At 41.9% G+C, this 24688-nt stretch overlaps 1 protein-coding gene across 2 annotated transcripts in view; it reads left to right on the plus strand.

Annotated features, from left to right (window-relative positions):
* Positions 1–15405: 15405 nt before the first annotated feature.
* Positions 15406–24688, plus strand: part of pdgfrb (platelet-derived growth factor receptor, beta polypeptide) — a 33519-nt gene continuing 24236 nt past the window's right edge. Inside the window, exon 1 of one of the 2 annotated variants that reach the window (XM_049028641.1) lies at positions 15406–16205. The gene's annotated coding sequence lies outside the window, so the exon portion shown is untranslated. The remainder of the gene's footprint in view (positions 16206–24688) is intronic. The other variant, XM_049028640.1, reaches the window with a different exon arrangement.

The raw sequence follows: 24688 nt of genomic DNA on the forward strand, positions 1-24688 counted from the left end.
CTTCCCAAGCCACTTGTCCTTCGCATAATGTGGCTGCAAACAGTAATCGGTGTCTCCCAAGAGCCGCCCTAAGTTTTCCTTTAACCAAAGTCCCCTCTCCTTCCTGGACGGCTTACCGTACCTGTATGCTTTAACTTCTTGTTTGCCAAACTCGTCGCCAGTTTAAAGGAACCACCATGACGTCAACTTTTATAGCGCCTGACTTCCCTCTCTCATTAGGGAGGATTTGCATTGAAAGACGGGCCTGCATTTCAAAGGCTGTCAAGTTGCTGGCATCAAAGCGACATCCAGCTTGAAACAAAGGAGCGTCACAAATCGTATAGGTGATACCTACAAGAGTTTATGTTGATCTTCGAAACGGGACCGCGTCTTTTTATTACCCACGAGCAGCGTTTTTTTTTTTTTTTAACTTATTTTAACTTTTTAAGAAACGTATTCGAATAATACACATGATCACATTTCAGATGTTTATAGACCACTACTAAGTTCTTCACTTTAGTTTTAATTAAAAACTGTAAAATGACTACCAGTCGTTAAGGCATTTATTATAATTGTATGTACTTTGAAAATTATTAAATGATAATCCGAATGAAACGTGCACGGTGGCATTTAAGTGAGACCTACTTTTGGGACGAAGCATACGAAGTAACTTGGGAAAACGCATTTTCTCTAGTAATGGAATTTAATCGTAACTCACCTATTTTGGATATGAAGCTAAATTTTAGAATGACGTGTTTCGTTGTGTGACGTTGCAAAATACAACAATGGCAATGGCAGTAAAATGGCACTAACAATAATTGCGATTATGATGGCGTAAAAGAACACGACGATAATAATAATAATGTTACACAGTCATGAATATTGTACATTATTATTATTATTATGTGGTGTATAGTTATTCTCAAACAATTGCACTCAACGAAGGAGGTGAAAACGTTATGATCTTTGCTCTGCAACTCAGTGTTAATTTATCTCAGCCCCATTAATGTGCAAAAGAGACATCTATGTCTATATTTACTTGCATTTAGCACTTGAAAATGGCCATTTTGTGGACGGGAAACACCACCAATGCGGCCCAGTCACTACGGAAAGTGGGCCCTGGCTCCAGCAGTCTCCTGCACCTGTGTGAGCGCAGCCTTGCTGGCCGGGGAAGATCTTCACACCTCCCCGAGAAGATTCCCCCCCCAGAAGTGCTGTCATTGTGTCAGCCCGCGCTCTCTTGTCTGACCCGGCTTTTGTTGCGCTCCAGACGACACAAAGGGCTTGTAAAGACACTCTCCTCCATTGAGAGGCGACCTCAGCCTTTCTGTCTGCTGCGCCGCGTGTGTCTCTGCGTGTTTCTATATGCACGCGGATAACATCCCAGGGCTTCGGTGATATGCAGAAGAGTCGGGGCTGGGAGACAGTTGGGAGAAGACGGCCGGAGGGCTCGGGGGAAAGTGGGGTGTGACTCAGAGGGCAGCGGTCAGCAGAGGTGTGAACGAAGTGGCGGATTTCAGCATTTGGCAACCGAAGCTGGCTCGGATATGGGCAAATGTCACGCAGCAGGTAGCTGCTTCCAGCGCTCGAGCGCCAAAGGGATGTACGGATGTCGATGTAGCAGATCCGAACTTCCCTTTTGTTTTGAGTTACAACGAGTTCTGCCTGGCAGGCAGCTTCAGTCAGGGAGGGAGGAGGCATGACTTGTGAGGACGGTTCAAAGTGGCGTGGAAAGCCACACTTAACACTGGGGTATCACTTCCTGAGCAGAAAGACACGAGTCCAGGCAGAGAGAGTCACAGAGGCTCCGTCGGCCATAGTGTCAAAAGCACACTGAGAGACTGCAGGCTTTAAGGTCAGCAGATACGCAACAGTCATCGATTATACTGCTTTGTGGAAAAGGTCCGGATACTTATCCATGCAAATAAACACGAGCATAATGAATCAAACAAACACTGTGGTATATTATTACATGTATTAATAATTAAGGCGTTATAATAATTAAGATTTACTAATTTGACTAGGCCAGCATGCTGAGGAAGGTGCATGACCTTAGTTCACCAGAGACGTCATATAAAAATAAAACAAATACATTTTGCGTATTTATTTTCTATGTGGAAAACTTCAAATGTAGATAACACTATATAAATGTATTTTATATATTTATCCATCTTAAATATCTTTATTTTATATTATCTTATGTTCAACCATACGGTTAATTACAGGAATGGACACCATTTGGATCTATGCATTTCTGTAAATAAGTGCAGGCCTGTATTTGTATAAGTATACGCAGAAATATTCAGAGGAATGAACATCCAAGAGGGATTTTTAAATAGTGGATGAAGCAACATTGATTAGTAGGGCGCAGTATGACAACCGCAGTAAACAGGCCTACATTACTTCAGGCACGTAGCCGCGTATTAAAATAAAGACGTTTAACACACACCGCCCCCCCCCTCCCCGATTTTTTTTTGTCACCGATCAGGCACGCAGTCAGTGACCCCCCCCCCCCCCCCCCACACACACACACACACACACACCCTCGAAATTTGCTTCAGCGCACCAGTTTGCGAAATCTACCGAGTTCCCCCCACCTTCCCCGAATCGGCGGAATATACAGATGGGGACTTACCGGCAGAGCCGGACCCCCCCACCAAATTAATTTCTGGCTAGAGAGCTGCATTATTTTATGTAGAGTATATTACCAACGAAGAGTCTTGAATGAAAAATAATTATTATTACTACACAATTTAAATAGTAGTGCGACACCATTAGAAGAGAAAGATGTTGTTCTTCAGAAAAGCTGGTGTACTGTATGAAAATAAGGTGACCAAAGGTGGTGTCAGGTATAAGCATTCGATGATAAGACGTTTAGATAATAAATATATTACACTGACCTTTCTGTGTGCATCGGATTTGCGTAAACTTTAGCACAGCCATATACATTTGGGAGGAAAGCTGCAAATCGTCATCTGCTAAACACGTTTCGTATAAAAATGTCTGTCTATATATTTTATTATAAATTTCTTTCATGATCACAACGTTAATAATTTTCTTAAATTTATACATTGATATTGGCATAGTAGAGTCGGAGTTAGATTTATAAATTGTCACTGTTATTTCGAAATTAAGTTGAATAAATTCATATTTTTACTGTGAAGGCATTGATTAGGCTAATTAAATTTCCGGTAGATGATAGCAAATATTTGTATAGGATTTTTACATCTGTCGCTTTTAATGTATAGGTATTCTTACGGACCTTTTAAAATGTATTGATTAAATATATTATTGTTTATTATATCACATTATTTTCCCCAAATTAAGGACCTGGAATACGACATGAAATTGGACCATAAATTATATTTTTATCATTGTGGTCAAATAATCTAATTAAATATAATTTTGCTTGCCATTATCGTTAATCCAGTCATCAGAATACTGCGTGCAAATCTATGAGCGGGGAGATCGAAATAACATCCATCCATCCATTTTCCAAACCGCTTATCCTACTGGGTCGCGGGGGGTCTGGAGCCTATCCCGGAAGCAATGGGCACGAGGCAGGGAACGATCGAAAAAACATTTATTTGATAAATGAATAAAGACATAATTACTGTGTTGGTGGTAAGCAGATACGCGCTAGTGGCACCACATGCAAGCGGACATTTACCCGCGCTGAAGGGAACGGAGTGTCACAACCGCAGGATGAACTATCGAGGAAGAAACAAAATTCATACGAACCTCACACACGTAGAAATGGGTCTGTATAATCATAATAATAATGTTAATAATAATATCAATAATAATAATGATAATAATAGCAATAATATCATTAATAATAATAATATCATGAATAATAATAACGATAATAATAATAATAATAATAATAATAATAATAATAATAATAATAATAATAATAATAATAATAAAACAAAAATTATTGCAAAATATGAATATGCATCAGCAACATTTGCCTTGTTTCATAAAATACGTTTCGCGTTTCAGATGTATTTGTGAGTAGGTTGTGTATGTGTTCTGTTAAATATCCATCCATCCATCCATCCATCCATTTTCCAATTTACGGGCAACTCCAATTAGCCTCAGCACGTTTTTGGACTGTGGGGGGAAACCGGAGTACCCGGAGGAAACCCCACGACGACAGGGGGAGAACATGCAAACTCCACACACACACAGAGGTGTGTGGCAACAGTGCTAACCACTGCACCTGATATGCAGTTAAATATTTTAACTCTATATGCTTAATCAATTTTTTTTATATTATGCAGGTGCTAATTGAACTGCTACGCATTTTAAATGGAGACGTTTTGATCGTCATCAAATCAAATCAAAATCAAATTTATTTATAGAGCACATTTAAAAACAACAATGTTGACCAAAGTGCTTTACATTTAAAATTAATTCATGGGACACCAAATTTAAAACACATAAAAATAATACTAATAATAAACTATAATAAATATCGACCACCAGAAAGTACAGCCTCACTGCTAATTAAAAGCCAGGGAATAAAGGTAAGTTTCGAGACTAGATTTATAAATAGAGAGGCTAGGAGCTATATGGTAGCCTGATGTGACGAGGCAGTTCATTCCACAACCTGGGTACAAGTACTGAGAACGCTCTGTCACCCCTATTCTTTGGCCGGGCCCGTGGAATACGTACAAGGAACTAATCTGCAGACCTCAAAGATCTCGATGGAGAATAAGATAATAAAAGTTCAGCAATAGACGACGGAGCCAGCCCATGTAGGGCCTTAAAAACAAACAGTAAAATCTTAAACTCAATTCTCCTCTAAACAGGGAGCCAATGGAAAGCGGCAAGAATAGTGTGTAATTTTAATGTATAATTTATTAATAATTATAGTTTTTCTTTATAATATTCAGCGATTTAAAATACATAGGCCTAATTAAAATATGTGCGTAAATATTGCTACAGAATTGGCATGTACAGAATTGCTAGAAGATATAGATCGGAGAAGTTCATCTCACAATTACCACATATTCTGTTTATTTTCAGGATATTTTATTTGTGCACTGTGTACTTTTGAAATATGTTTGCACTACAGACAGCCCCCGGGTTAAGAACGTCCGAACAGACAGCTCGTACTTGGGAATGAACTACCATAAAAATTAAACATTTGGGTTAAATGCAAAGATTCGTAATAACCATCACACGCGCTACTTTGTGACGCTCGATTAGCCGGCTTGAGGTGCAATACAGCACCGGCCATGTGTAGTTATTTTTCTTATTATTGCATAGTTATTATATTTAATATGTACTGTGTTACTATTCCTCGACTTACTTAAAGGCAGATTTATAGAAATTTTCTCGTTCGCAACCTGGGGGCTGCCTATACATTAACTTGTTTGCACTAGAGTACTATTTTTGCACCTTGTTTGTTTGTCATTATTATTATCTTTAAATGTTTATTTTTAATGTCATATGGTATATTACTGAATTTCATTCTTTTAAACACTGTGTACGTTTTAAATCTGTTTGCGCTGCGTTTACTTTGTTTGCACTGTGTCCGTTTGCACCTTTGGCACGGTACGCATGTTCGTCTCTGCACGTTCTTGCACGTATATGTACCAGACTTTTTCAATAAAGTGCATCTTAATCTTAATCGTAATTTAAGACGTGGCATAGGGGTACAGTCAATATGTGACATAAAAAAAACTTTGCCCATGAGTTTTATGTATAACGTAAAATATACTATGTTATTATGACATTCATTACTTTACTGTTCAACTTTAAAAGACGTTTAGATAATTACTAGATAATTAATATAATCCTTAAAATAATGCTACCTCACTAGTTTAACTTTCGATAATCCTGATGAGTGAATAAGCATATATTAGCAAAAGCCTCTGTTCTGACATGCCTTTACACCACTGTGAGTGCAGGTTTCATATTCGATATTCATTAATATTTGATTATATTATATATTTGATGTTATAATGAATATAAATTAAAGGAAAATTATTGTGGAAGTTCATGTAAATATAAATGAATTAGTTTAAGGTTAGTTGGAGATGGAGGTGTAATTAATGAAATAGGATTTTACAAGTTTACAAGTTTACAGTTCATCCTGCCTTGCCAAACTGGTAAGTATGAACATTTTGCGGAGTGATGTCACACACAAACCCATTAAGTGACCCTGAGGAAAGCTGGGTCCAGTCTTGAAATTTTTCTTTGGTTGCGGTACAGAAGTACAAAGAATATGTGTGGCGCGAACAAAAAAAAAATATATATATATTTCGGCTCATTGGAGATTCTAGGATGTTTTGTAAGTTGGAGGATATAAGAGCCATAATGTATACAGGGGGACCAACTTTACCATTAACCAATGATATGTTGTGAATTGGTGAGTGGCAGGGGAGGGGGAATTCAGGGGGCCAATCAGATTTCAGCTAGGGCCAGCCCCTTGATGAGCTGGATTTTTGGCTTGAGCGCGACAGTGATTTTTCAGTGATACTTCCATCCCTCTTGTGGTGAAAAAATGTATTACAGGCAAAATCACACCCAGAGTATCGTGTTGTTTCTGATTCATTTCTCATTTAAGGTCAAGCAAGAAAAAGACATAATTGCATTAATGGTGTGTCCCTGGCTACTGCTCTCCTGCCCTATCCCCATTTCCCCCTGCAATGTATAATAAATAATATCGCAAAGGATTCAAGTGACGTAGTTGGGAGTGCTCAGGGGGTGGTGTGCAGCTCCGTGGGTTAGATAGAGCTCTTCAACCAGTTAGCAGCTTAGCCATCTCCTCAGAGGGCACCAACTAAGTGAACTGCCAACACCACCCACTGACAATGCACCCCACCCCACCCCCCCAGCATGCACCACCCATAACAAAGATTTAATTAATTTAATTTAGTGATTAGTTGTCATTGTTAACACACCACAGCACACAGTGCAGAACAACTAAATGTGTCCTCTGCAATTAACCCATATGTGACATAGCAGGGGGCAGCCAATTCAGCGCCCTGGAAGCAGTGCTTGGGGGCGGTACCTTACTCAGGGTACCTCAGTGGTGCCTTGCTGGTCGGGGATTCAAACAATTCTTTCAATTATGAGTGCGCTTCCCTAACCATTAAGCCACCACTGCCCACAGATGTAATTGGGTGGTGAATTTTTGCTGGGGGGCATCAGCAGTGATGTGTTCCCACAATCAGAAGGGTGTGGGTTCCAATCTCATGGCTTGCAGGAGATTATCATGTCACCTTAACTCCAGTTACCCCCGAGACACTGGAGGACCCCGCTGTCTGGTCCTCATTTGGATGTTGCTTTGGATAAAATATTTGCTAAGTAAACAAATGTAATGTAGCTAGACCATCGTCATTTCAAAAAAGCCAGATGTGTCATGAGTCAGGAATTTTGACGAACCCCAAATGGTTTGTTTAGCTCAGCCACATTCTCAGTCTGAGAACCCTTGGACAGATCAGGTCCCAGGGCTGAGCTCTGGACGAATTGAGAACCTTTCTATAGAACCACCTTGATAAGTCATCATATTCCCCTGACAGAGGCCCACCCAGACATACCGAAAATAGAACTACTACTCAGAACACAATTACATCCAGCAATATCAATCATTAATAAAAACATCACATCACAATCGCAAGAAACCTAACAAAACAGTGATTAAGGCTCATAAAGTTCTTAGAAACGGTCGCAGTCTATAAATTATTTTTATGGAAGTGAACAGTAGTGATTAATATAATATAATATAATTAGCACTGTTGCCTCACACCTCTGGGACCCAGGTTCGAGTCTCCGCCTGAGTCACATGTGTGTGGAGTTTGCATGTTCTCCCCATGTTATCGTGGGGTTTCCTCCGGGTACTCTGGTTTCCCCCCACAGTCCAAAAACATGCTGAGGCTAATTGGAGTTGCTGAATTGCTCGTAGGTGTGCATGTGTGAGTGACTGGTATGTGAGTGTGCCTTGCGATGGGCTGGCCCCCCATCCTGGGTTTGTCCCCTGCCTCGTGCCTATTGCTTCCGGGATAGGCTCCGGACCCCCCGCGACCCAGTAGAATAAGCTGTTTGGAAAATGGATGGAGGGATGGATAATATAATATAATATGATATGTGGAGAATTATCACAGAAAGAGTACAGTACCACATTGCAGTGGTACAGTTTGCAGAGATTTATCTTTTTCCAGCAGAGGTATAAAAGGAAACAACTGAGCACTGTAACGTGCAGCCAGTTTTCGTTCATGTCAGGCCATGTGAAACTGCAGCTGGTCTGAAAGGAAGGCGACGCTTCCCTGCAGCCAGCTACAGCCAGACCGCACGTATAACCTCTCCCCACGAAGAGCAGTTACGCAGACGAGCGTACATTTCTCACATTTTACGTAATAGTCATTTTGACCAAATTTTCCACCAAACGAAATGCACTCCAGACGAAGAAGGAGAAAACCAAGATTCAAATGACTGTATTTCCTCTTAACTGACTTGTTTCCACTATCACTGAACTCTGTCTGTCTAGACTTTACTTTTATATGGTACAATAAACAAAAGTGCAGATTATATAAATCAAAAGAGGTTAAACTGGAATAAATTGCTTAGAGTTGTTTTAAGCTAAACTTTCTCTATCTTGCTGCCGAAAAGCAGGAAGTCTCTTTCCAATTGCCGTTCATACTGGGTACTTGAGGCGCGGTCAGCAGGAATACGCAGTTCATTAAGTGGAAGTGTGCCTTCCTCAGTACGGGTGTCTGAGAGGGTCTCGCAGCAGAATGAGGGTGTCGGAATGTCCTGGGTCTGAAAAGGCTCTCTGTCCACAAACTCGCGGGTCCATTTCCCGGTCCCGGCCCACTTCCTGAGGAGCGCATGGGCGTAAGCATTACCACATGTCGACACGCTCGGCTCAGTATCGGTCGCCAGTCTTGGCAGAATCAGTACAGAGACTCAGACCGTGGGGAAACAGAGGTCTTCATTGAGGCATTTTGGAACCACTGTTATGTTTTTATTAGTTAGATGGAAAGAAAAAAATCTATTTATTCAGAAGTGCTGTAACCATGAAATGCTTTTTAAAACTCTCTCTTTTTACCTAACTCTGGTCAAATTCTCCTTTAATGAGAAATAAAGGAATTGTTTTTTTTCATATAAACTTCTGCCGTTCCCATTACAAGCATCAAGCTTTTCCATCTTATCAGGAGGAGGTTTCATAGTTTAAGGTCAAGCATGAAAAATATATAATTCCATTAATGGTCAGTCCCAGGCTGCCTTCTTGGCTGTAATAGCATCGAGGCAATAATAAGTTTAAAGTCATTTTTAAAATGTATCCAGTTCTCATTCAGTAACCAAGAACTCTCAGAGTTCCAAGGGTGCATATTAAAGTGGAGTAAGCTAGCATCAGAAATTCATCGCAGAGTCTCAAAGCACTTATGTAAGTCACTCTGGCTAAGGGCGTCTGCCAAATACTGTAAATGTAAATGTAAATGTAAATGTAAATAAGTGTCCGTCCATGTCTGAAAATCAAAACTGCATGCCGTGATAACGACATGGTGGCTAAAAAGATTTAGCTGTTTGATCGATGCTCCACACCCAGAGCATCATGTTGTTCTTGATTCATTTGTGCAGCTGAAGCCATTTGCGGGTCAAGTACCTTCCTCAAGATTCAGCAAAGGTCCTTAAGGGACCTGACCAAGTCAGTGTCTGTGATGGCTTGCAATCAGCCCCCAAGTAGGATCTCAAACAGCCTGTTCCACCAGAGCCATGTAGAGAGAGAGAGTCGCGTCATCTCTGTTCACTGCAGTGCACAGCGTTTTTTGTAACTGCACTGGAGGATTATCTAGCCAGAATTTAGCAGCAAATACTAGCAACGCAGTAGAGCTGCAGCTTTTAAAGGGAAAGATGTTTAAATAATCAGATTGTATATTATCAGCACATCAGAATCAGATTACCATGTGCATTAAAGCATGTTAGTGAATCGTCAGCCCTTTAATTTGTATATTTAGGGGACATTAGCAAATTACGGTTAGCAGTACGTGACATCGCCAGAGTGCATCCATTTCTCTCTCAGGCCGACACAGACACACGAGTTCATGCTTTTATTACTTGCAGGATTGACTACTGTAATGCTGTAATGCTGTAATGCTGTAATGCGTTTCTGGTCTCCCTAAGAAGAATATATCTCAAAAACAACTACTTCAAATCTCCCCTGCATGTGTATTAACTAAGACCGGAAAGAGAGCCACACATTGCTAACGAAACAAAACCCACGGTGAAGCGTCCTTCTGCTGCCATGGTCCGTGCCTGTGGAACAGCCTTCCTGAAGACCTCTCTCCTTCATTTATCTTTATCATAGTTATTTATCTATCATAGCTTTATCTTCTCCTTTTTACTAACTTTCATCGTTGTACTGACTGTTTTAACCCGCATCCATGATAATGTTTCCTTTGTTCCTGTTTTTATTGTTGTATCTATTCTTTTATTATTTGCTTGTTTGTTTGTTTGTTTACTAATTCACTTATAATTGTCTGTCATGCCGTTAATCCCTTTATTTTACATAGTTTTGGTGAGGGTGGCAGTAGGAGTGGGTCACTGTTTTTTTTATCATGTAAAACACTTTGCATTGCATTGTGTTTGTCGGAAAAGTGCTATAGAAATAGAGTCTGACTGATGGATTAACCAAGAACAGCCTATTAACTTAACACATTCCATTCTCTTAATGTTATTTAATTGGTGGAATTTCCAATCTTTAGTTATAGTGAAATTTCTCCGGCTGACTTGAGCCTTCAACTTTTTTATCTTCTCCATGTCACTGGCAAAACCGCACATTTGCACTCGTTTCCCCGAGCGATCGGAGCATCACCCTGGAACACAGTGAACTATGGTGGAGATTATATGCAAGCCCACGGTGGAGGAAAGGGCACAGACAAACTGTTTGGCAGCTACTCAGGTTGGAGTTTATTAGTGAATAAGTCATTAAGATTGTTTAGGTCCTCAGTTATCGCGGGATTAATGAAATCAAATAAATATATTGATGTAACTACATACATGTCTTGGTATGCTGTATAGAAATTGTTAATCAATGCATTTATTGACTAGTAATTACTAAAGTTGCTGTTCTGCCTCTCCAGGGGCAGGATAACTTACCTGGGGGGCCTAGGCTGACATGGCTGGGGGGGTCATTGGAGATATCTTTGGAGAGGGAATTCTAAACTATGGAACATTAATAATATTCTAGTAAAAGTGTGGAGTGCCGGCGGTAACACTGAAACCTGGGTGGGGGTGAAAATGCTGTCAGTAACATTTGCTGGGGTGTGGCGGGTATTGCAGGATCGATTGGTCAATAAGTTTATTCATTCTCTCTTGAATTCTATCATACGTTCGTTTGCTTAAGTTCTTTCCACATCTCTTCACCGGTTGTCAACAACTCTAGTGAGACAGTATGAAACAGGGGAAAACTTAATGTTTGTTACGCCCGGCTCGTACGATCCTCGTGTGTGCCACGCCCCCCTGATTATCCACGTGTGCTTCCCCGATCGCACCCAGCTGTACCTTGTTGTTTTGCTCTGTCTTGTCTATTTCAGTCCCTGTTTTGGCTTAGTTCATTGTCTGTCATTGATGTTAGTCGATGTCCGATGTTCCCTGCTTTCCGTACTTTAGTAAATCCCCATTTCCCCGTATTCCGCCTGCTCCTTGCCCGTTCGCCTGCCCTTGCGATCACCCATTTATCCAGCGATCGCAGCCCGTGTGCATTACCCGCACAACCGGATCCTGACAATGTTAGTCTTGTATCTTTTCTTCTGTAGCCATTTCTTCTTGTTCGGCTACTTTGTGTCAATTCGCTTGGCAGGGAACAACCGGTAGACTCCAGTGGTGAAAGAAAGCTGAGTAGAATGAAGTCTCAAAGTAGAATAGTCCATTACTGCTGGGACGGGGGAACTGTCGGTAAAATGCTAATAAGTGCGAAGCACTTCCTGGACCTATCTGAAGTCAACAATCAAACATTGTGACCTTCCTCTGATGCGACTTACCATGAAATACATTTGGGTTTATAACAATATGGCTCAGGGTGTCAGTAGTCTTGATCTGGATTGGTGTTTGTTCTTGGACTATTTACAGCATCTTTGTCTGTCATCCTTGGTTTGAATCTGGGTCCAGACCAGAACCCAACAAAATATGAAATGCTTTTACCAAGAAGCCCCACTGAACCATCTCTTGCCCTAAGAAGGGTTACTCCCATAGAGATATGCTCAAGACTGAGCAACTGAAAGAAATGGAGATGCAGGGTTTAAAAAGGCCACCCCCTGGGTAGAATAGTTTTTTATTTGATAGAGAAACGTGCCCTTGCCTCAGTGTAGAAGTGTGGTCTGCCCCAAACACACCACACCCTTGTGACGTTGTCCTCATCCTCCTCCATACCTGCTTGGCTCTTAATGTCAAGATAACTAATCATGTCAAGGATTTTTCTGAAATTCTGCAGACTACACTTTTTAGTTTAGGTCATAGAGTTGAGAGCTAAGATTTTTTTTTTTGTCATAAAGAAACAATATTGCATAAAACACGTCAGCCTACTCACCTTAGTAAATCTAAGACTATGGTCTTTAAGATTGTTTATTCTGTAAACGTTTAATAATGTCACCTCGGGGCTTTTGGTTTGGAGAAATAAACTCAGTGCTGAATCTGAATTTCGCAGTGACTCAGAATTAAGAATTTAGTTTCTGAGGTGATTGGTAACTGAGGGGTTTTCTCAATATTTATATCAAATGGACTTTGAATACAAGATCAGATATACCTTATAATGGCATTTTTCAGGTATTGTTATAAACACTGATGGGTGTTCGGTACAAAAGTCTGTTTTACATATTTCTCAAAGAAACCAATGAGTAGATCCCTCGCTAACAGAGGGAGTGTCTTGCACGCCTTAGCAGCATTACGCTGATTCTATAAGCTCCCGGTGCCTTCAGTGCCTTCATACGTCTCCAAATGACTTGCATTCTATGTTCCAAATCGAATTTTCCAATCTTCAAGTGCTGGACTGCAAAGACATTCCAGGGCTCAAGCACAAAGAAAGTGGTGAAGCAGTGTCCTGATTTCACGCTCCAAAGTTTCGGAATCCGCTACCTCTTCATACTTGTCAGCCACCCCCGTTACTAGTTTCAAAAACAGGTTGAAATCCGTCATTAGCGTCTGTGTTTAATTTGTGTGGTTAAGTAATTATTTCCTGCAAAAATGGCATTTAATCGACATTTCAATTCAAGAAACGGAAATGCGGCCCATTTTGTAGCTGCATTGTCTGATTTTAATTGTTAGATGTTATAAACTCGATAATATATATCATAATATTTATTTAGGCAACGTAAAATGCATTCTGGTATTATACCTTACCATTCCTTTGTCTAAAGGGGCGTTTATTTTTTCCATAATACATTTCAGTGAGAATTCAGGGGTACCTTTTTTCTGGAAATGTCTTAGTGAGATCATTGGGAAAACAGGGAACTCACTCCACACTCGAAAGGTCAAGGGGCGACTGTATTGGAATGAGATCATGTGTCAGCACATAGTTTCATTTATCCGTGAGAGATGCCGCTTCGCTTGGAAAACATCTCTCCCTTGTTGCTTTCGTTTCCCTGTACTCCATGACAGGCCTGTTTATCTATGAGGCACCGGGCTGGGGGTGGAGGCTCTGTGTGTTCAGATAAACTTAACCCTTGATGTGAAAACTCGAGGATGCAGATACACACTCAAACCGACAGAAAAGAGTCAGGAAAACGGCAGAGCGGCTCAAAGCTGGAAACAGAAGTGTGTCGCTTGTCTTCCCGTGTATCTCAGCGAGCTTATCGACCAATCAGCTTTAATTGTGTGCCTGACTGCTGTGGCCTGACATCTGCTGAAACGATTCAAACCACAAAATGTTCAAATAGCAGATGACACATTGCACTGGAACAAAAACCTATGATGTTTGATTTTCTGGTCTCAGAAAACGATTAAGAAGTCACTGGGACATTTTTAGACACGACATATACATACCTATTCGGTGTAAATAATGTTATAGAGTGACATACATGCAAAGCGTGTGTGACACTTCCTTTCAGATATAGCTCCCGTGCTCCCGTGACGAGGGGATGCGATGACTGGTGAGCCGCAGGAAAGCCCAGTACCACCAGCGAGCTTCAAACGGACCTCAGCCACCTCTGTGACGAGGTGCAGTGTGGGGACCAGCTCAGCACTAATGAGTTCCGGCGGGTCTCAATTAAGGCTCAACGATGCTGTAAAAAAAAAGAAAAAAGAAATCAATGCCGCAACCTTTAGTCTGCGCTGCTTCCTGCTGTGGTCACCCGCAATTTATCCGCTGAACCCATATAGAAAGTTCTAGAAGGTGACAATCAGTGCTCAGCACTGTCGTTATGCAAACTGTGTTCTCTGTTTTGCAGTAGAAAATTTAAGTTTTTGTCCTGGGGCAACAGATTCTTCAAAATCAACAAAACAACTCTTTTTGTTTTAAGCCGAAGCTGATTCAGGCCGAGAATTTCGGATGCCGTCTAATCTTACCACCCCTGGCAATATCTCTCTGCATTTCTTCTGCTGGGCTGAATGATATTTTATACTGGGTGCGAAATATTTTATCTATCTTGATAATGGATAATCCCTTAATCCCCTTGACACCCCCCCCCACCCCCACCATGAGCCTTTAACAACAATCTGCATGGAGCAGAACCTTCTGTGTCAGGCTCAGAGACGCGCATTCTAGAAAGTCGAGTCACACCGCCGCCCCCTAGAGGAATTACAAGTGGCCCCTTCACCAAGGAGATGTTTACATGACCTCCGGCTATCAGCCTCTGGTCTGTTCACAGGCGAACATCTGCAAGGAAGACATGTGGGAGACCTAAAAATAGGTGCCACGGAAAGCCAGGGAGAGCATCTGCTGTGCCCCACACCAGAGAGTCATCTGCGGGAACTTTAAACACGAGTGATTCAGCAAGAAGCCTGATCCACCGAGCACAGCCGTTTAACGTTTGGTATGTAAGCTTGCTCACTCCGTTACATCTGTGATGGCTTAACAGTATTTCACAGAGTTCTTTAAGGAAGAGCGTATCTTCTTGCATTGGGTATAGTGACCAATCTTTATCAAGAGGCAGTGAAAATACTTTAGAGTACCTGGATAGACGCACCTGTCAAGGTGGCCAACAGATCACCATTGTCTCGTCCTGTTTGAAAACCGTGGCATCTTAATTGCTTCCACTAGGTTCTAAGATTAATTCAAGCAATTAAAGCAGGTCCAAATTAGCACATCCCCACAATAGCCCCCCCCTCCCACACACACACACACACACACACACACACACACATACACACACACACTGTCACCTCTCTCCAAATCCCCTCAAATAAAAAGGCCTGACTCAGCTTTTTGGCCAGGCTTATGAATTTTCTTACTATCCACTCATATCCTGGGAAAGGAGAAATCAAGGAGAAAAGCCAAGATTGAAAACAGACGCAGGCAGTCCGCTGCGGAGAGCTGTGGGGGAGAGCACCGCTCTCCACCGGAGTCCTTCAATGCTTTCAGACGCCAGTCACTCCTTTCAGGCTTTTGTTTTTTTCCCAGATACTGGGCATTTATTATAATTTCATTCTCTCTTTTAGTCATCTGCATGAATCTTCCCCCTGAAAAGGTCTGAGGAATTAGTGATTAACTGCTTTCTGCTGGACGAAGACGCGGCAGAGCTTGCCAGAACTTTCTTTCCTTTAGCGTTTTTCATCTCCTTCTTTTGGGTTGTTTTTTTGGAGGAGCAGAGGGAGTCCGTTGCTACTGTTGCTAAGGGGGGGGAGCCTGTCCTCTTCTCTTACGTGTGTGTCGGACATCGTGAGGTTCAGGGCTGACATCCACTTGCAGAGTAAGTCCGACTCGCGCCGAATCTCTCTCTCCGTCTTGAAAGTTGACTACGGACGGACTCAAGGAATTTTACAGAAAAAAAAGTCTTTTTTGTCCCCTGCCAGACGGCACGTTTTATCAGTGACAGCCCCCTTGGCTGTAATTTGACTAAATAAACAGAGCCGTGGTGCCTCTTCCACTGGGGGCTCTGGGGATCAGGGAGATTAAAACCCTCAGCCCTGAAGATTTGAGGAATCTATCCTGCTCCTCCAAAGGAAGCCAATTTGGAGACAGTCACTCACACACACCAGTGAAGAGGGACTGAGCACACATCTGAAGGACAGGCTGCCTTGGGGCCATGTATTAGGCCAGACAGGGACCTTACCAGGTAAGTAGGAGCTGTTTGTGTTTTACTTTCTGCTGTCCTTGGTTTATACTAGGCTTAGGGTTAGGGTTAGGGTAAGGTTAGGGTTAGGGTTAGGGTTAGGGTAAGGTTTTTTTCAGAAGTTTGCTTATTGACAAGTGCATTATTATTATTATTATTATTATTATTATTATTATTATTATTATTATTATTATTATTACACGTGGGGCCACCTGCACCAAGGGGCAAATTTAACCCAATTCTAGAGTGCTGATCTATCATGTTATATTTGGAATTTTCTCACATCTATGATTGTAAAGAACTCAAATGCTAACTCCAGTGCTTCCACTGGAAGAGTTTCCCTCTGTCCATGAAGCAACCATTCTTGGCCAGAGGTAGACGTCTCGGCGGGTGCAAACCTGTGTTAACGTCGCCCGCGACTGACATTCCGTTGGCCCACGTTGGATCCGCTTTCTCTGCACTTGCCCTGACTACATTTGTTCCCGCGCGATTCGAGTGTGTTTGACAGCCCGGCCAAAGCGTCAGAGCCCAGCGTGAAGTGCGCGAGCCGGGGCCCTCTTTATGTGGTTCTTTGGGAGGGATGTTTGTGCAGCCCTGGCGCACCTAGAATGAACTCCTTGTTCTGACCCGAGAGGCTGCTTTGTGGCAGATGCTCTGTGCTGAACGAATCCATATCCTGGCGTTTTAATAACTTGCAGTTACTCATGAACTGCAGAAGTACATACAGTGCTGGGGATTAGCACAGAAAATTATGTTGGTGTATAACTGTAATTTTATATCTGTCAGAGAGGGCCAGCTTTACTTATTTAAAAACCTCTTCTCGATTCTCCGTGGCACTATCCAGTGTAGTCAGATGTTTGGTACTATCCAGTGTAGTCAGATGTTTGGTACTATCCAGTGTAGTCAGATGCTCGTTAAACTCAACCACTAGAGCACCATGTTTGGCTCACCAATACTACATCAAGTTCAGTATGGATTAAATTAATTAAGTAAGCTGGTGTTGTGCTTGGTTGGCTTTGCCTTGGCAACCAAAGTGATGTTCTTCTAGCCATGCAAGGTAACCGGTAACTTTTTGAGGAAAAACATTATGTTCCTTCTGCGATGGGCTGGTCCCCCATCCTGGGTTGTTCCCTGCCTCGTGCCTGTTGATTCCAGGATAGGCTCCGGACCCTCCACGATCCAGTAGGATAAGCAGTTTGGAAAATGGATGGATGGATTATGTTCCTTTAAATTGTATTGCTGTTCATTACTATACATGAGGGTTCCCTACTTCCAGTCTTGGAGGGCCACACTTTGCAGAGTGTCCTGCTCAAATACACAGACTAAACTTGGCAATAATAATAAGGTGTGTTTGCACAGGGAAATGTGACTACTGGGTTGCAAACTGGAATTAGGGAACCCTGTGATATATTCTATGGTTAAATTATGTTTTTTTTTTTCCTGAGCAAATATACACTTACTCCACAGATAAATAACTATAAAGATAATTTTATTCTGTCACCTGAGACATAAACACTGCACTTATAAACAGCTATATATATATATATATATTTCAAGAGAAAAGCTTATTACAAACTTCAGAAAGGTATAGGTATGCAAAAAAATGCATCTACAAGCACGTTTGTAAATTTACGGTCTTTATTGTCGTTTACATACCATAAATACTCCAAGGCCAGCCTGACTGTTACCACTTGCTTGTGTCAAAGGGCAACACTCTCAAATTCAAAGTGTGTGGAGGAACATAGATCGGCTTTCCCGCCGTACACAGGCAGCCCTACAAGTGGCCATGAGGCCTCCTAGCGGCCTTTTTCCCCGGACGTCTCCATCGTCAATTGGGTCACGGGGGAACACAGAGTAAGCTATATCCTACTGTTTCGGGGCTGACATTTCAGAGAGCTGGAAGGAGAGATGTTTGTCAAAGACTCTGGTCCAGACAGCTTTGGGTTGAGCTACCTCTTCCAAAAATTCTCTAAATTAAACTAACAAGCATGTTTTATTATATTTACATCCCCAGTCAATAAATAGAAATGTGACATAGTAATTGCCCCAGAATATCTTAATTGTCTCACTACTGACTCACAACCTTCAATAAAGGGCACTTAAAAAGGTTTTAAAACAGATTTTTTCCTGAATTTTTATGCCACGTTCCATTTACCCCAGAAGTCTGAGCTGGGGATGATGTCACATCTGAACAAAGGAAGACTACAATAACTAACAGAGAATAATTATCATACAACCAACCAAGTACAACCAACAAACACATCACTACACAGGGAAACAACCACAATGAACCACTAAGAAACAGAACAAGAACAGGCTCTTAAATACACTGCTAGCAGACCTTGACGGGGGACAGGTGAGAACCTTAATGAATCAACTAATCATTAAGGGCACAGGGCAACAAGGAACAGGAGGGGTAGTACAATTAACAGGCACAGAGAGGTCAATTAACAGATATGGGGAAAGGGACCAAACACTAAGGAGAACCAGAACTAGGGCCACCGAATGAGCCTGGAACAAGGAGCAAAGAACAAGGAACTGAAACTGAAATACCAATACAGATGTTAAACCGGGAGAACATAAAACCCAGCCCTGAACCCACAACCAAAAAAAAGGGACCTGAGAACGGTGGCTGACCGCTTAACCTGTTAAGCCACCCAGGGAGTAGGTAAACATACTGGGGACTTAGGGCTACAAGACAGAGGTGGGAATAGGATGGTTAGCGACACCTCCAGGCCAAATAGGGACAAAACACATGGGACAGGGCCAGATGGGCACGATCATGACATGTATTGCTTTATGCAGAGAATGCGTACTAGCGTACCAGTTACATGCATCCCTGATAATACTGCTAAATATGACATATCCCCTATGCACCCAATCCTGATTCCTCAGCATATTATGCTCCCTTCTTCCTCTTGCTGCCTTAAATGGATTTTTAATGCTCAGGTTTTGTAGTAGTTATATTTTCCTCTAGGATCCTGGCAGTGTTTTGGAGCACATTCAGTTACAGCCTCGCTGCAGAGTTTGTATTAAGTTCTTTGAAGATTCCGCTAAAGAAACATCGAAAATCTGATATGTTTGCCATACCGACGGTCAACGCCTCCTCCTCCTCCAGGCCAGTGCTAGGAGATTGCAGCCTTTTTTCCAAGTCGTGGAAGATTACTGCGACACACTTATTAAGAACAAATGGCGTTTAACAAGGACTTTTAATAGATTAGGCCAGACCAGATGCATCTTACAGCTGTTGGATGCCCACGCAACTTCGATCAAGCAGTATACAGAAGATCTCTCTTGGGGTGGGGGGTGGGAGCTGAGAGAACTCTTAGCGGTTCATTGAAACCAGCACATTCCCAGCTTTTCATCGCACTCTGGCCAATTAAAACAGAAACACGAGGGTAGGGTCCTGCTGGAAACTCATGTGGGCCGCAAAGCAAAATTTATTAACGGTTTCTGAAGCTACAGCATGTTGGAAATGTAGGATTGAACATCAAAACTAGATTTTAACTGGAAGATAAAAGCTCAGCTTTCTGGAAGCTACTCCCCTTGTTAAAATAAACGGATTGTAACGTAAATTTTCACAAACACACTGGGGAAAAAAAGTACTTTTACAGATGGGGTGTTTTCTTTGCTTAGCTGTGTGTAAAAGCTTTACGTTATTGAGCACACATTTTTCTATCGAAGTCATGTGCATGTGAAGATCAGGGTCATCCAGAATTCCTGGACCAGTTAAGGACCTTGCTCAAGGGGCCAATAGTGCTGTAATTACTAGTCATGGGATTTGAACCCACAACATTCTGGATGTGGGCGCACCTCCTTAACAACACGCTGCACACCACCTTACAGCTTTACAGCATGAGCATCCCACACTGACCTGTGATTGCAGGCGGTACATAGGCTCCTGGGAGACCAAAGCACGGGTCCCAGCACTGAGATTCTAAGGAAACAAACCAGCCCACAGTGAAGGGGTGGAAAGGCCGCATTCCTAAGTATGGGGAGTTGGTCAGCACTTAACGTGTCACTCGCAGACTGTCAAACGGCAAAACACCCACCACCCCAACTAAGCTTCACAGCGTTAGGAAATTCTGGAAAGTTCTGACAGATGATACAGACATTTTGACCCTTTTCTATAAAAATATATACAGCCAGCTTTTTCCACCAGGAAAGCTTTTCCTTTTCAAACACATCCATATCTCTGCACGGGATTGTTTGACAAGCGAAATGTGTATCTCCATCGCTCAAGCCCAGTCTCCATGATCATGCTGTGTCGTTTTTACTGTAGCAATGTTTTGAGGTTATGTTTCCCCCAGATGAAACCACACTGGCGATCGGCAAATCAAAGGAAATACTTTACCAGCCACTTTTATCTTGGCTCATATATATGTATACATATATATATATATATGTATATATATATGTATATATGTATATATGTATATATATATGTATATATGTATATATGTATATGTATATATATATATATATATGTATATGTATATATATATATATATATATATATATGTATATATATATATATATATATATATATATATGTATATATATATATATATATATATATATATATATATATATATATATATATATATATATATTAGGGGCGGCATGGTGGTGCAGTGGTTAGCACTGTCGCCTCACACCTCTGGGACCCGGGTTCGAGTCTCCGCCTGGGTTACATGTGTGTGGAGTTTGCATGTTCTCCCCGTGTCGTCGTGGGGTTTCCTCCGGGTACTCCGGTTTCCCCCCACAGTCCAAAAACATGCTGAGGCTAATTGGAGTTGCTGGATTGCCCGTAGGTGTGCATGTGTGAGTGAATGGTGTGTGAGTGTGCCCTGCGATGGGCTGGCCCCCCATCCTGGGTTGTTCCCTGCCTCGTGCCCATTGATTCCGGGATAGGCTCCGGACCCCCCGCGACCCAATAGGATAAGCGGTTTGGAAAATGGATGGATGGATGGATATATATATATATATATATATATATATATATATATATATATAAAACAGGCAACACTTCATTTGACTGGGCACAAATAATGTAGCATTTCACAGCTGATTAATGTATTAATTAACCAGAAACCAATGATTAGTTACATGCTGATCCCATGTTTATTTATCATTAATCAATCGTGATAATTCATGTATTTCACGCAGTTACTCTAGTAGTTCATGACTTGTACTTGAGTAGTGACCGAGTTATATGTCACTTGTGCCCCCTCAATAAAGTGTTACCAAAAAATAAAAGTTTGTACAGCTTCTTTTGAACTCGCGAGGTCCATGCACTGGCATATGGGCATTTTACGTCTTGAGTAGGTTCCCTGTATGAAAAGTTATTTTTGAAAAAGAGAGATTTAGTTATTCCCTTTACTTTTTGGAAGTTGGAAGTCATAATGGAAAAGAAGAGGAATTTAAAGTGAGGCAGGACTCAGTAATTGGACACAGATGCTTCTTTCCCACTTTTGTGCTTTCTGTGTGTGTGTGTGTGTGTGTGTGTCTATGCAGGCCTTTGTCGCCAGAGTCCCTCAAACAGCGGAGGGGAGACCGTCTTCCCCGGGGAGTTTTAGAGTGCTATGTCTAAATTGGCAGATGAAATGATTTATTGCGCAAATGCTGTACCTTCCAGTCAGGTCACTCTGGGTGTTTAACAATGAACTGTTAGTCTTGATAATAGTGCGCAGAACCTTCTTGGTTCTTGACAGAACCTTCCTGCGTTTCATAAACGGAAAAAAAACAGCATTGCACTCCCATAATTGCACAAATGTCAGAAACCAAGAAAAGATTTTCTTGTAATGAAGAGTGGAATTTTAGCTTAAACAACATCCAGAATATACAACTTCATGTCATTTAAGAACAAATAATTATAAATATTGCAGATGTTATTCTGAGGTAAGGCTACTTTAGCATTTTGAAATAGCTCTGTATACATAGATGAATGCTCACTGGCTCAGACCCAACACTGAAGAATGCGACTTCATGCTAAGTATCCATTCGTTTATTATGGTATTTGATCCTAAAAAGCCAATTTGCTGGAGAAAAACAGACATTGGTTCAGGTCAGAATACGGTGGATTTTGTCCTCATTTTGACATTGCTTTCACACTTAGTTGGATCTTTCTCAGCTGTTTTGAACTCATTTGAATATGTAAAAGGTGCAATTAGCAATACAAGTCTGAGACATTTCCTGCAGCAAAGCAACTGAGAGGCGTCCAAGCAACGGCAAATATTTATCCCCTGCAAATACGACGCTGATGACAGGGCCTAGGAAATCTGGGTGGCAGAAGGGGAGGAGGGAAGGGGTCATTCCATCAGCGGGAAGAAGCTTTCAGTCTCTCGTCCCCCACTGAGCGGATCTATGCAGGCATGCTTTGTATTCCTTTTCTGTAATGTTCAGAAAGTGGAAGCAGCTGGAGATGCGCAAGTAGGCAGATGTAAGAGAAAAACACGCTTTACGGACCCCAAAAACCCCCCCAGCACAGAGCCAAAGAATCTGCATGAATCACAGACTTCAGCCCAGATCCAGAGCTTCTGCAGAAGGTTGGCATCTAGTCAGGGGGGCACCACAGTCGATACACGTTGCTCATGTTTGCTCAATGCAGTAAGAAATCTGCCTCCCCACACACACACAACTTACAGTATGATCACCATGAAGTCTGATGGAGTTTTAGTCCCCCAGTAATGACTGAGATATTTTCTAGCATGTCTCGATCTTAGCCCTGTTTATATAAACCATAAATACCAAAGTGAAGATGTCTGCATCTAGCATGTATCTGGAGCTACAAAAATACTGTAATATTTCAGAAGTGAAGTTGAAACAGGCTGAAATAGTTTGCCGTGACAGTAACCCTGGTCAGGGCCTCAAACAGAACTATCTAACTCAAGAGGTTGGTGGGTTTGTTGGGGGGTAGTTTTCCCTTTTTGGTCACAGGAGCAGAGTCAGAGAAGGGGCTGCTGGGGGAATGAGGAAGACAGGGTCAGAGTAACTGAGGATGATCGGAGCGAATTGGCAAATTCAGCCTCAGTCACTTGACTCTCCTTCTGCCCCCCACACCCTCCTACAAAACTTCTTCAAAGTTAGACTAGAAGACAAAAAACATCCCTGTCAGATTAATTGATAGTTCCCTAGAATCTCAGCTACAATACAGTGCTACCAGAGCCATGAGACATTTCTGAATCACTCACTGGAATGAGAATTGTCCTTCTTCAAGAACCTGGCTGTGAACCTTGTGTACTGCCGGATGCTTGAATATGAATATGGTCCATCCCAGGTTCTGCTAAGAAACACCAATAAATATTTCTCTGTTGCTGTGGAGAAAAGCCGTTCTGCAATCGAGGTTGTGAAGAATAAACAAAAAACAAAAGGGATTTAAGACAGTGGTGTATGTAAATTCTGATAAACGTGTGTAAAAAAAAAACAAGCTTTATTTATTTTCAAATATTTCTTTATTTATTTACATCGTCTCTTACACGCGATCATTTGCTTATTTAGTAGTACTCAGACTCTTTCGGGCTGCTGAACACATTAATAGTAGTAATTGATAGCTGAATAATTAGTAAATAATTGGAAAAATGATACCTGATACCCTGACAAGTTCTGTATTTTTTTCTCTAATTCGATGGGCCAGCGGTTTAGGTTCTCGGGATCATTTTGGAGGGAGGGTGTGTTGTATTGGAGGTCAAAGAACATGCAAGGCTGTGTTTTTAGTACAAATGCATCATCTGGTCCCATAGACACTGTGGATGACCCCCACCCCTCCCCCCTCCTCACGGGGATTGAGTCCCTGTATGTGGACAGATAACAAAAAGTGACTGTTTATTTTAACTGCATTACACAGCTCTTGCTTTCCCACCGACGGCTCCAAATACCCGCGACCAAGCCTAAGTTTGTCACTGCCTATAAATGGGGGCCAGGAGGCTGACTGAAGCCCCACAGCCCCAAAGACACTGTATTCTTATCCTGTAATCCCAGGTTTATTTTCCCGCAATGCCCTCCCATCATCACAAAACACAACAATAAATCATCTTTCTTTTTTTTTTTCTTACAAAAACAGACGGAAGTGTAGGGATGGGAGGAGCGGACACACCAGCGACTTCAGACATTTTGGATTCCCGAGATGTCTATTTGATTAAAACCAGCGAGACGGAGCACATCTGTGGTCAGGAACTGAGGCGGCTTTGGGGTGCTGGGCTGGTGGGCCAGTGAATGAGGTCCCTCTGACATGTCTTCACACCCACACGTTGCCGTCCCGCGTCCCGGCCCAGGAACACACAGCTGGAGGATCAGGGCACCGTATAGTACTGTTTTCCTGCGGCTTTCTTACCAGAATCCCACGGGGAACGAATCCGAGAGCCGCGCGCTTTGCTGCACGGCTTCACGAAGAGCACCTTTATCTGCCTCCCATTCGGTATGGAACATCGTTGCCAGATGTTTCACTAAAACAATACATTTAAGAGATTCTTTTTGTATATAAATAT

The sequence above is a fragment of the Brienomyrus brachyistius genome, chromosome 10, assembly GCF_023856365.1.
Source record: "Brienomyrus brachyistius isolate T26 chromosome 10, BBRACH_0.4, whole genome shotgun sequence".
NCBI lineage: Eukaryota > Metazoa > Chordata > Actinopteri > Osteoglossiformes > Mormyridae > Brienomyrus > Brienomyrus brachyistius.